Here is a 14167-nt window from a genome sequence, read left to right as displayed (position 1 = left end):
TAGTACAGTATGTTGTGAAAAGCGAACATTGTGATGTCTGTGAAATTACGTAAATAGTAAATGTTTTTATAAACATTACACATATACTTACGGCGTGTGAACAAAATGATGATGGAGGTTTTTGGAGCTCTTTATAGGCAGAATAGAGCGACTCCCATTGGCTCCCTTGTTCGCTGACTTTTGCTAACGGTTATTTACGAGTTAGAATGCATAGAAAAAAAGAAAAACATATGTCTTACATAAGGTTTGTGAATGATTCCCAGAAAAGGCAGTTCCCCTTTAATGTATTTTAACTAAAAAAATGAGATTTTCAAAAATTATGGATTGAAATGAATAAAAATGGTGATTTGAATGTTAATTATTTATTAATTTTTATACAATTTGTGAATATGCAGGATCCACATTACTGATAAAATTCAAATCATGTGGATTTGGTCCACTCGAATGAAACCCTCTTCAGTTTTCTCACCACTAATGTATCAATAGCATATGTATGTGTTGGTTAGTGTGTGTGTGTGTGTGTGTGCATGCGTGTGTGTATACGTGTGTGTGCCACGTGTGTGTAGAGAGTGAAGGAGACAGCTCGTCAGTGCGAGGGTGGGAGGCGGCCCCTGTGAGGTGAGACGTGTAAGCTTGATGCTTGTAGTCGCGTTAGCCCAGATTAGGACATTTATCTGTGGGATCAGGCCGCGTTAGTTGGGACCCTGCAGGCCACCACCTCTACACTTCTACCGCACCACCGAGCTCCGTCCTCACAGCACGGTCACTCTCGCGCTATAGTTTATTTTTTTTGTCTTTTGGGAAAATAGCTTGAGATTCTATTGACGCGTGTTGGCTCCTGTTCATGACCCCTCTTGACCTTTAGAGCCACTCAGTGGATAAAGGATGAAGGCTATCACAGCGTTTAACAAGGTGACAAAGAGGTCATTGACGGGGGGGGATGTTGATACACTATATTGCCAAAAGTATTTGGCCACCTGCCTTGACTCACATATGAACTTGAAGTGCCATCCCATTCCTAACCCATAGGGTTCAATATGATGTCGGTCCGCCTTTTGCAGCTATTACAGCTTCAACTCTTCTGGGAAGGCTGTCCACAAGGTTGCGGAGTGTGTTTATAGGGATTTTCCGCCATTCTTCTAAAGGCGCATTGGTGAGGTCACACACTGATGTTGGTCGAGAAGGCCTGGCTCTGAGTCTCCGTTCTAATTCATCCCAAAGGTGTTCGATCGGGTTCAGGTCAGGACTGTGCAGGCCAGTCAAGTTCATCCACACCAGACTCTGTCATCCATGTCTTTATGGACCTTGCTTTGTGCACTGGTGCACAGTCATGTTAAAAGAGGAAGGGGCCCGCTCCAAACTGTTCCCACAAGGTTGGGAGCATGGAATTGTCCAAAATGTTTTGGTATCCTGGAGTATTCAAAGTTCCTTTCACTGGAACTAAGGGGCCAAGCCCAACTCCTGAAAAACAACCCCACACCATAATTCCTCCTCCACCAAATTCCACACTCGGCACAATGCAGTCCGAAATGTAGCGTTCTCCTGGCAACCTCCAAATCCAGACTCGTCCATCAGATTGCCAAATGGAAAAGCGTGATTCATCACTCCAGAAAAGGCGTCTCCACTGCTCTAGAGTCCAGTGGCGACGTGCTTTACACCACTGCAGCCCATGCTTTGCATTTGACTTGGTGATGTATGGCTTCGATCATGGGTGTCTAACTCTGGCCCGCGGGCCAAAATTGGCGATATCAAATTAACACTAGAGCTGGCCCGCCGATTATATACAGCGGCGGTGCCGCGGTAACACCGCATTCACCGCTAATTCTCATACTTGCCGACCCTCCTGGGAGACTCCCAAGTTTCAGTGCCCCTCCCGAAAATCGTCACGTCCGCTTTTCATCCAGTCCGAGTGCTGGCCCAGTCACATAATATGTGCAGCTTCTGCACGCACACACAAGTGAATGCAACGCATACTTGATCAACAGCGATAAAGGTTACACTGAGGGTGGCCGTATAAACAACTTTAACACTGTTAGAAATATACGCCACACTGTGAACCCACACCAAACAAGAATGACAAACACATTTCGGGAGAACATCCGCACCGTAACACAACATAAACACAACCGAACAAATACCAAGAACCCCTTGCAGCATTAACTCTTCCGGGACGCTACAAGGTGTGGGGGGGTTTGGTGGTAGCGGGGGGTGTATTTTGTAGCAGCTGTTCTAAATGTGTCCACTGGATGTCACAATAGCAATTGTTTGTATCTTTGTAGATGATGCTACAGATGTACAAAAATAAACCACATGATGTTAGTGTACTAGTCGAGGAAAATGAGCAAACGACATAAATAACATACTATAATTTGATGTTGATATTTTTTTATCTTGATTGAAAATTAACACCAATGAGTTGACTGATAAACATCATCACATACTGTAATTTATTCAGAAAATATAAATAACGACAAATAAATTATTAATCGCAACATGTAAGTGTAAAAAAAAAACAACAACATTATGATTTGTACATTTTCAGAATGTGCTTGTTCTATTTTTAAACAAAGAAAACAATCTGAAGTTGTCTTTATTTTTAAGTTATCGTGCCGGGATTTTACCAGTCCGGCCCACTTTGGAGTAGATTTTTCTCCATGTGGCCCCCGATCTAAAATGAGTTTGACACCCGTGCTTTAAGGTGTTTAGTCGAATCGACCTCAAATTCGGTACACCCTTTTAGGGGTCTGGCAGGCACATGTGTGTGAATTTTGATCAAGAGTGCTTGAAAAACATGGCCGCCATCAAACAAAACGTCCTTGCAGGGGCATTTTCATATATTAGGCGCACCGAATTATAGGGCACATTAAATGAGTCATACTATTATTATTTTTTTCAAAATGGAAAACACTTCCTTGTGGTCTACATAACATGTAATGGTGGTTATTTGGTCAAAATGTTGCATAGATGATCTTTTAGAGATCATCTTCAAGCCGCTTTCTGACAGTCGCTTCAGGATGCGCCGTTTTGTGGGCGGTCTTATTTACGTGGCTCACCTGGGCGGTCTTATTTACGTGGCTCACCTTCGGCAGCGTCTTTTCTCCGTCATTTTTGTTGTAGCGGTGTAGCGTGCAAGGACGGCAAGGCTTTTTTATCAGCGACCAAAAGTTGCGAACTTTATCGTCGTTCTCTACTAAAACCTTTCAGCAAAAATATGGCAATATCGCGAAATGATCAAGTATGACACATAGAATGGATCTGCTATCCCCGTTTAAATAAGAAAATCTCATTTCAGTAGGCCTTTAAAATCCTTTTATTTTCTGAAAACTCGACAGCTATTTTATTTGGTACATGGTGAAATGATAAGTGTGACCAGTAGATGGCAGTCAAACATAAGAAATAAGTATATTGCCACTATGGTTGCAATATGTCTCAAGTAAACAACACCAACATTTTATATGTTCCATTGAAAATATAGAACATTACACACGGTGCTCAAAAATCTATTAAAATGTTTTAGTACGACTTTGGTAAGCTATGAAGATTGATTGATGGATTGTCGGCGCATTAAACGTACTATTATGGTGTGTGTATAAGGTAAGACATATTATCTGATGCTTTGTTTCGCAATATTATGCAAAAGTAACTTTTCTTATCTTCTAGTACCTGCTGATCTGTGTTTGGGATCTGCATATGTCCTGAAAAAATTGCTCGCATCCGTGAGTCGATAAGCTTCTTCTTTTTCTCTATCTTCTTGTTATGGGACATTCATCCTCCGCTGTTGCCATTTCTAATATAAAGTAGTGTAAAGTTCTTACTTATATCTGTCAGTAAACTCGCCATGAAAGCGCTAAAACATACCGGTGTAGTGAGTTTACATTATTCACCCAAGGAACTTTAGTTATTAGAGAGTTTCGGTCGGACGGTTTTTCACGGGACACATTTCCTGTGTTGTTGTTTCCGGATGAGGAGATGCTGCTCCGTTATTGATTGAAGTAAAGTCTGAATGTCATTAAAACAGTTAGCGCCATCTTTTGGCACTTCTTCCCCTCCCGTCCTTGCACGCTACACCGCTACAACAAAGATGGCGGGGAGAAGACGCTGTCGAAGGTGTCAGAAAGCGGCTTGAAGATGATCTGTAAAACATCATCTATGCAACATTTTGACCAAAGAACCACCATTACATGTTATGTAGACCACAAGGAAGTGTTTTACATTTAGAAAAAAATTTAAATAATATGACTCCTTTAATGCGCCCTATAATCTGGTGCACTTTATATATGAAAAAAGATTTAAAAAAATAGACCATTCATCGGCAGCGTGCCTTATAATCCGGTGCGCCCTATGGTGCGGAAAATACGGTAATCATGTATAAACACAGACTATCACAGATTTGAGCACAAATGTTTCTTCCTACCACCTGAAAGGTGTCACGGGTTGTTATATGGTCAGTGATTAGGTCACTGAAATGAGTGAGGAGACTCCAAATGTTGTCCTTGCTAACAAGTGCTGCTTCAAAATGCACCCCGATGAAACTGTTTTGAGCAAATAAATGCAGTGTATTTAAGTAACACATTTAAAAAATGTTTGTGAATGACATTTTGACAATGGATTTAAATTACACAAGCAAGTAGTTTAATCGTGATCAATCAAAATTTAGAAGTGGGATTAATACGGTCTTGATAAATAATCAGAACCAGTTGTTGGAGCAACTTACGACTTGATCCGATTCTTGGGGTGACGAATCGATTAAGAATCGATTCTCCATTGAAACAGATTCTCGCTATGTATTATTTGGTAGTAGTGATTACAGTCGTGGTCAAAAGTTGACATACACTTGTAAAGAACATAATGTCATGGCTGTCTTGAGTTTTCAATCATTTCTACAGTTCTTATTTTTTTGTGATAGAGTGATTGGAGCACATACTTGTTGGTCACAAAAAAACATTCATGAAGTTTGGTTCTTTTATGAATTTATTATGGGTCTACTGAAAATGTGAGCAAATGTGCTGGGTCAAAAGTATACATACAGCAATGTTAATATTTGCTTACATGTCCCTCGGCAAGTTTCACTGCAATAAGGCGCTTTTGGTAGCCATCCACAAGCTTCTGCTTGAATTTTTGACCACTCCTCTTGACAAAATTGGTGCAGTTCAGCTAAATGTGTTGGTTTTCTGACATGGACTTGTTTCTTCAGCATTGTCCACATGTCAAGACTTTGGGAAGGCCATTGTAAAACCTTAATTTTAGCCTGATTTAGCCATTGATTTATCACTTTTGACGTGTGTTTAGGGTCATTGTCCTGTTGGAACACCCAACTGCGCCCAAGACCCAACCTCTGGGCCAGTGGTTCTTGACCTGGGTTCGATCGAACCCTAGGGGTTCGGTGAGTCGGGTTCGGCGGAGGTCAAGACACTCCTGACTCATCGTGTAAATAAAACCTTCTCCCTATCGGCATAATACGGATACGGCAACAGCAGAAGTCAGACTGATTCACAGGTGTGTAATTTGTTGTGAGTTTATGCACTGTGTTGGTTTTGTTCTTTGAACAAGGTGATGTTCATGCACGGTTCATTTTGTGCACCAGTAATAAAATATGGTAACACTTTAGTATGGGGAACATATTCAACATTAATTAGTTGCTTAATAACATGCAAATTAGTAACATATTGGCTCTTAACTAGTCATTATTAAGTACTTATTAATGCCTTATTCGGCATGGCCTTATTATAACCCTAACCCTCTAACCCTGGCCCTAACTCTCTAACCTTAACCCTAACCAAAAAACTCTAAATTAAGTCTTTGTTACTTAGAATATGTTCCCCATACTAAAGTGTTATCAAAAACATATAACTTTGTCTTGAATTTGAAAAAAAACATTTTATTTTTCACTAAAGAAGGGTTCGGTGAATGCGCATATGAAACTGGTGGGGTTCGGTACCTCCAACAAGGTTAAGAACCACTACTCTGGGCTGATTATTTTAGGCAGTCCTGAAGAATTTGGAGGTAATCCTCCTTTTCCATTGTCCCATTTACTCTCTGTAAAGCACCAGTCCCATTGGCAGCAAAACAGGCCCAGATCATAATACTACCACCACCATGCTTGACGGTAGGCCTGGTGGTCTCACCTTTTCTCCTCCAAACATATTGCTGGGTATTGTGGCCAAACAGCTCAATTTTAGTTTCATCTGACCACAGAACTTTCCTCCAGAAGGTCTTATCTTTGTCCATGTGATAAGCAGCAAACTTTAGACGAGCCTTAAGGTGTCGCTTCTAGAACAAGGGCTTCCTTCTTGCATGGTAGCCTCTCAGTCCATGGCGCTGCAAAACACGCTTGACGGTGGACACTGACACCTGCTTTTTGGTGGAAAGACAGTCATGACATTATGTTCTTTACAAGTGTATGTAAACTTTTGACCACGACTGTATAATAAAACCTTCTCAATATAGGTTACAGGTCACAAAACTTTCCTTTTGGTTGCTGATGTATACGTGCACCTCTAGGCAACTTCAACCCTAGACTAACAGTCTCCTCCCACCCCTCGCCCCTCCACATCCCACCTCCCCGGATTGTAAATAATCAAATGTATATACTTGTTCTTATGGTTTCTGAACTCACTATGTTCACTGCTCGCTGTACATATCCTACCAAGTCAGACCTACACTGTTTCAATGTCCATTTCTCAGATGATGCAATTGTTGATGACTGAAGTGCTGATATCAACCAAACCTAACACCCCCCCCCCCCCCTCAGATTGTAAATAATTCATTGTATATACTCTGATGATTAACTTGTGTGATGACTGTATTATGATGATAGTATATATTTGTACCATGAATTGATTAACGTGGACCCCGACTTAAACAAGTTGAAAAACTTATTTGGGTGTTACCATTTAGTGGTCAATTGTATGGAATATGTACTGTACAATCTACTAATAAGTGTCAATCAATCAATCAATCAATGCAGTGAGTAAGCATTGTGAATTTTTTTTTTTCCAAAATGTTATTTTTTTCAAATTTTTATTTTTATTTTTTTAAACATTATGGATCGATTTAAAATCAGAATAAATAAGAATTGTGAATCGATTTTTTTTTCCGGGCACCCTTCCTAGTAACACTACTAACTTTGAAAGTTTCAAACCATCCACCTTTTGTGTTTGTTTTTTTTTGAACAGTTTGTCATTACCGGACACAAACACGCCCCTTGTTTATGTTTGTATGCGTTGGCGTCCACATGTGGGGTCTTATTGTGAGTGGACTTATCAGGCTAGTCATGGGATTAGCGCTGATTCTCCCCCTGAAACTAGTGTCAGATTAACAGATACCCGTGTCTTCATAAACTGTACTAATATAGACATAAGCTGTGAGGAACACCCCCTCACCACCCCCATGGCTATCACCTCGCCCCTCCAAATCGCCCCCCCCCAGCCCCCGTCCCAGCGCCTTCGACCATAGATTCGGGCCTCAGATCAATGTCTCCACTTATCGCCATCGAACGTCTTGGTGCGCCTCGGACCTCCCGTGAATCAGTCAATAAAAAAGTAAGAGGAAGATTAAAATCGTGTAACATCGTGTTTTTACGAGTGGATCCTTCCAATTAGTCCTGAAACAAACCGAAATTAAATGTGGGCGATAACAGCAAGATTTAATCTGTTTTTTCAATTGCAACTGCAGACACATGGACTCTATTTTCAACAATATATAATAATAGAAAAGCGCGATATAAAATCTAACCTATTATTATTATTATAATATATATGTCATGCATTCATCATGACTGATAGCTTATATTTTGATTACTTCATCATTCTTATGTCTATTTATTTATTTAAATATACTTTTTTTTATTTCATCACCTCATACGCTATGTATATACTATGTGTGTATATATATATACTATGTATGTTCCACATTTTTGATTGTTTTGAAAAGTATGGTGCATTTCAACAATGTGTAAAATTAAATTACCCCTGCTTCTTCCTACTTCTTTTCGGGCATGTTGTTCGAAACCATGGCCGTGATTGCTTGCGAACTTTAAAAAAAAAAAAAAAAAAAAGTGGCCGCGGTCTATTAGGGCATCTGCAGCCATGTTGGGTCTGGTGTAGGCTTAGAGCGTAGACGCTGACACGTGCAAACAAACGTCTTTAATCTGAAGGTAAGGAAAAAACACAGATGAACAGAGGTGGAAAATCAGGGGGTGGCGGCAGACAGACACAAACTGTGGAGGCGGATGAGGAGGAGGAAGCGAGGGATGAGGAGGGGATTAAGGTGGTCGATACTTTGGCTCCTCTCCCAGACTGAGAGATGACACTAAATCTGTTAATTCATTCCCCCTGTTTCTCCCTCCTCCTTAGGAGCCCTTTTTCCCGCGCCTCTCCCTCTTTCTCAAACAGATTCATAACATATTCGACAAATGTGAGCACACCCCTAAAATGTCAGTAACCCTTTTTTTAAAAAAACCATGTACAAAACCAGTGAATTGTAAACAAAGACAGAATACAATGATTTGCAAATCCTTTTCAACGTATATTTAATTGAATAGACTGCAAAGACAAGATATTTAATGTTCAAATTGAAATTTTTTGTTTTTTTTGCAAATAATCATTAACTTAGAATTTAATGGCAGCAAAACATTGCAAAAAAGTTGTCACGGGCATGTTCACCACTGTGTTACATGGCCTTTCCTTTTAACAACACTCAGTAAACGTTTGGGAACTGAGGAGAACCATTTTTGAAGCTCTTCAGGTGGAATTATTTCCCATTCTTTCTTGATGTACAGCTTAAGTTATATTGTGGTATTTTAGGCTTCATATTGCGCCACACATTTTCAATGGGAGACAGGTCTGGACTACAGGCAGGCCAGTCTAGTACCCGCACTCTTTTACTATGAAGTTAAGTTAAAGTTAAAGTACTGATTGTCACACACACACACACACACTAGATGTGGCGAAATTTGTCCTCTGCATTTGACCCATCCCCTTGTTCACCCCCTGGGAGGTTAGGGGAGCAGTGAGCAGCAGTGGTGGCCACGCCCGGGAATTATTTTTGTTGATTTAACCCCCAATTCCAACCCTTGATGCTTAGTGCCAAGCAGGGAGGTAATGGGTCCCATTTTTATAGTCTTTGGTGAACTCACAACCCACCAAACTCAGGGCGGACACTCTAACCACTAGGCCGCTGTTGTAACACGTGGCTTGGCATTGTCTTGCTGAAATAAGCAGGGGCGTCCATGATAACGTTGCTTGGATGGCAACATAGGTTGCTCCAAAACCTGTATGTACCTTTCAGCATTAATGGTGCCTTCACAGATGTGTAAGATACCCATGTCTTGGGCACTAATACACCCCCTTACCATCACAGATGCTGGCTTTTCAACTTTGCGCCTAGAACAATCTGGATGGTTCTTTTCCTCTTTGTTTCCGACGTTCACAGTTTCCAAAAGCAATTTGAAATGTGGACTCCTCAGACCACAGAACACTTTTCCACTTTGCATCAGTCCATTTTAGATGAGTTTGGGCCCAGCGAAGCCAGCAGCGTTTCTGGGTGTTGTTGATAAATGGCTTTCGCTTTGCATAGTAGAGTTTTAACTTCACTTACAGATGTTGTGACAAACTGTAGTTACTGACAGTGGTTTTCTGAAGTGTTCCTGAGCCCATGTGGTGATATCCTTTTCACGCTGATGTCGGTTTTTGATGCAGTACCGCCTGAGAGATCGAAGGTCACAGGCATTCAATGTTGGTTTTCAGCCTTGCAGCTTACGTGCAGTGATCTCTCCAGATTCTCTGAACCTTTTGATGATATTATGGACGCAGTAGTGAAATCCCTAAATTCCTTGCAATAGCTGGTTGAGAAATGTTGTTCTTAAACAATTTGCTCACGCATTTGTTCACAAAGTGGTGACCCTCGCCCCATCCTTGTTTGTGAGCGACTGAGCATTTCATGGAAGCTGCTTTTATACCTAATCATGGCACCTACCGGTTCCCTATCAGGCTGTTCACCTGTGGGATGTTCCAAATAAGTGTTTGATGAGCATTCCTCAACTTTCGCAGTCTTTTTTGCCACTTGTGCCAGCTTTTTTGAAACATGTTGCAGCCATCAAATTCCAAATGAGCTAATACTTGCAAAAAATAACAAAGTACCGTATTTTCCGCACGATAAGGCGCACCGGATTATAAGGCGCACCTTCAATGAATGGCCTATTTTAAAACGTTGTTCATATATAAGGCGCACCACATTATAAGGCGCATAGAAAAGACGCTACAGTAGAGGCTGGGGTTACTTTATGCATCCCGTAGTTGCGAGACCTGTTGTGGCTCAATATTGGTCCATATATAAGGTGCACCGGAATATAAGGTGCACCGGATTATAAGGCGCACTGTCAGTGTAACGGCTACTTTTGCGTTCCAAAAAAGTTTGAAAAAATAAAAATAAAGTAATGCAGAGTAGTCTTGAGGAGGAGGTGTTTGACTCACTAAATTCCTTAATAAGCACTCGGGGAGATATGTCGAGATTCCAAATGATCATAATTTATTTTCACAAACAAAAAATATTCTCCGTGGTTGACTTTCAACATAATCAAAATAACTTGTTTAGCGTGGCTTCAAAATAACTTGTTTTAGCGGTAAACAAACTGTTCCACTCCTCACTCCTTCAACATGATAGACAGACAAAGGGCCCCCAGCTGTCCTGTCTTCTTAATTATAGGAGGAGGAAGTGGCTCACCAGTAGGAGCGTAAGCAGCTGAAAACAATCAGTCAATCACAATGAAATCTAAAACACCCAATAATTCATTAACATCATTCTTGACATTTGATTTCATTGTCAAACACTTAATAAATAAATAATATAGATAGGCTCCAACTGGCTCCAACAGTCAGCTTTTGAGAAAATTGGAGGTTTTTAGGTGCGCCTTATAGTGCGGAAAATACGGTATACCAGTTGGAACATTAAATATCTTGTCTTTGCAGTCTATTCAATTGAATATAGGTTGAAAAGGAATTACAAATCATTGTATTCTGTTTTTATTTAGCATTTACACAAAGTGCCAACTTCACTGGTTTTGAAAGCCCACAATATCGGGAATTATTCAACGCTCGCAGTGTGATTTATGAAGACCAAAACTGTTTTGCGTCTATATTTAGCACGTTTGAAATGTGAGAGTAAAAGAGATGCGCGGTTTGCGGACACAACCGCGGAGTCCGTGGATAATCCGCGGGTCGGGCGGATGCATGACGAAAAAAATAGATTTTAAATAGATTCGGGCGGGTGGCGGTTGAACCAATTCGGAAATATATATACATAGTTAAATGTTGTTACCCACATACGAAAAACGAGCAGCACTCTTTGAAACAGGCAATTATTCATCAGGCACTGCTGCAGCTGTCACGCCAAATTTCTCCCCCCTACAAAAACCTTCCCCCCATTTACTTCCGGGGCTGCATCCAATAGAGTCACAAAGTTGCCGGGGGTCCTAAACCGGCACGCGACTGTCCTGTTTCGCGCCTGTACAAAAAAAAACAATAATCGATTTCTTCAGATTCCAGCAGCTGTCAAAGACGAAGTATCCTTCCAGCGACGGGCAGTCAAAGCCGAAGTGCTATCGATCGCTGTCAATGACGTAAGAGGAAACATGACCACGGAAGTAAATGGGGGGGGGGGGGGGGGTTTGTAGGGGGAAGAAATTTGGCGTGACACAGCATACCACAACACAACACAATAATAATTTTAAAAAAAAAGATGGCTACGCCGGCTGCAAACGTGGTACGCGACAAACTAAAAAAGGGAATACTAAAGACCAGGGAAAAAAATAACAATAGTCAACACTTTCTTAATGGAAATGACAATAATATTATAATAATGATAAATAATATTATCACGCATTAATATCTCTTAGCCTCTAATGCGTGGCCAAAAGATATTAATGCTTGGCACGCATTGAATGTCTCTGCTGCATTGGATCAGTCTCCTTTCTGCCTTGCATCGTCTATATTAGATATATAACAACGGGTGGGTGGCGGGCGGTTGTGGTTTTGATAAAATGTTAGTTCGGGTGGATGGCGGGTGGATGACGACTTTTGTGATGCGGCTGCGGATGAAATAATTCCCTATCCGCGCAATCATGCACACATGGCCGTGAAATAGGAGGCGATTGCACTGCAAAGACAAACTATTAAAAGAGATACAAACGGTAGAAAATGGATGGGATGGATGGATTATTCCATCCGTGTGCTTGGCAACATACTTGAACTGTCAGAAATTATTGATAAATATATTCCATGTTTTTTTGCTCACTTCTGTGTCTACCAAAGCGTCCATAAAAATGACATGCACTAGCAACTGCCACAAACCAATTGCAGTCCTGTGGATACTAATTCTCGCTAGACAAGCTGTACACTGACTACTCTAAGTATGTCAATTTCTATAGTTTTGTGCCAAAATCTAATAAAACACTCACTGAGATGCGAGCGCTGTACATTTGGGAGATACCGCTTCCATATATTGAATGTACTGACGTCATCCGGCATCCACATCGGGGACCCTATCGTCCATTATGGAGACGGTTCCTATGACAACCGGACAGAGTAGCCCACATATGACCTTTCGTAGACACACAGCGGTAACCGCATTCAATTAGTCGGCATCCTGTTACCGCAGCCTGTTTTCCTGAGTCATGCCCCATGCCATGGCACGACTTTCCTCCGCCCGTGCGTACACAGACACAGGCGCCCCCTCCTGGACAGACAGCCTCAGTTCAACAACAGGATGTTTGATGGTATTTGATATGTTCAATCAGGTCAAGCACAATCTCCCTGAAATCGTGTGCGGGGTATGACGGAGGTTGTGCAAATGGCAAACGGCGTGGGGCACGTGACTTTAAAAAAAAAAAAAAAAAGCCCACATCCATTTATTTTCTCCTCCTCCCTTCCTCTACCCACACATGTTCTACATCCAGCCAGCTCCTGTTTTCCCTCGGCCTTGATGTGATCATGTTGCCTGGTAACGGCCCAAAGAGCGACGAGGAAAGAGGAGGATGTGTTGCGGTGCTTCCCGTGTGATGATGATGAGGATGATGATGGTGGTGGTGGCGGCGTTTGCATCATCTGCAGGATGATGACTTCCTCTTTAAAAAGTATGTCATGCCTATTCAGAAGTGTGCATGATATTGTTTACAAACTTGCTGCACTGACTCCAATCTCGCCTTATATTCACATTTGTGTTGCCCCCAGAATGCACTGCAAAACTATGTTTACCTGCTTTTTTTTTATTGGCGTTTATTCGTCCTTACAAAGGCTTGTGTGTGGGTGGAACTAAACAAGATGCTGTCAGTTAATTTTTAGATTTGTTTGGAGTTGACCTATTTCCATTGGTTAAAACTGGTTCTAGGGCTGCAACTAACGATTAATTTGATCATCGATTAATCTGTCGATTATTACTTCGATTAATCGATTAATGATCGGATAAAAGAGACAAACTACATTTCTATCCTTTCCAGTATTTTATTGGAAAAAAACAGCATACTGGCACCATACTTATTTTGACTATTGTTTCTCAGCTGTTTGTACATGTTGCAGTTTATAAATAAAGGTTTATAAATAAAATCAAAAATTGCCTCTGCGCATAGCATAGATCCAACGAATCGATGACTAAATTAATCGCCAACTATTTTTATAATCGATTTTAATCGATTAGTTGTTGCAGCCCTAACTGGTTCCCTTGGAACTTGTAGAAAGGGTTACTTTTTCCCGGACTATAAGCTGTTTTTTTCACAATGCTTTGAACCCTGCGGCCTATAAAAATGGTGCTACTAATTTATAGATGTTTCTTTGCATGTTTTGCATCCAACGAATAGTTTTTATATTACACAGACAGACACTGAAATATTGTTATTGTGCTATGGTGCCATCTTTTGGATGAGTTTGCTCACTGCAGGTTAAAAATGTACTTCCTGATTCGTGCCTTGAACTGGAAGTATAACATAGCGTTTCTGCTGGAAATGGTACTTCATTCATCACCCCAAGTAACGTTTGTAAGTTATCATGGACCCTCTGGCTGCTGAAGGTAGCTCTCTACCTTCATGGTCACTACTGCATAGTTTCTCTTGTTATATTCTTATTTTTACTGTTATATTTGTATTCTTGTTGTTATATTTTCTATTTCATTTCCATTT

General features: G+C 40.9%; 1 long non-coding RNA gene across 4 annotated transcripts in view; it reads left to right on the top strand.

The window, feature by feature from the left end:
- LOC133644657 (uncharacterized) overlaps positions 1–14167 on the top strand; it is a 164782-nt gene that overhangs the window by 73398 nt on the left and 77217 nt on the right. For 2 of the 4 annotated variants that reach the window (XR_009824801.1, XR_009824803.1), the window contains exons 4-5: positions 5290–5496; positions 12953–13129. The exons of the other annotated variants lie outside the window; for them this stretch is intronic. This is a non-coding gene — a long non-coding RNA (uncharacterized LOC133644657). The remainder of the gene's footprint in view (positions 1–5289; positions 5497–12952; positions 13130–14167) is intronic. 4 annotated transcript variants of the gene reach the window in all.

This window comes from Entelurus aequoreus, linkage group LG27 (assembly GCF_033978785.1).
Source record: "Entelurus aequoreus isolate RoL-2023_Sb linkage group LG27, RoL_Eaeq_v1.1, whole genome shotgun sequence".
Taxonomy (NCBI): Eukaryota; Metazoa; Chordata; class Actinopteri; order Syngnathiformes; family Syngnathidae; genus Entelurus; species Entelurus aequoreus.
The sequence above is the reverse complement of the archived record's forward strand: the minus strand, read 5'-3'. Positions and strand labels throughout refer to the sequence as shown.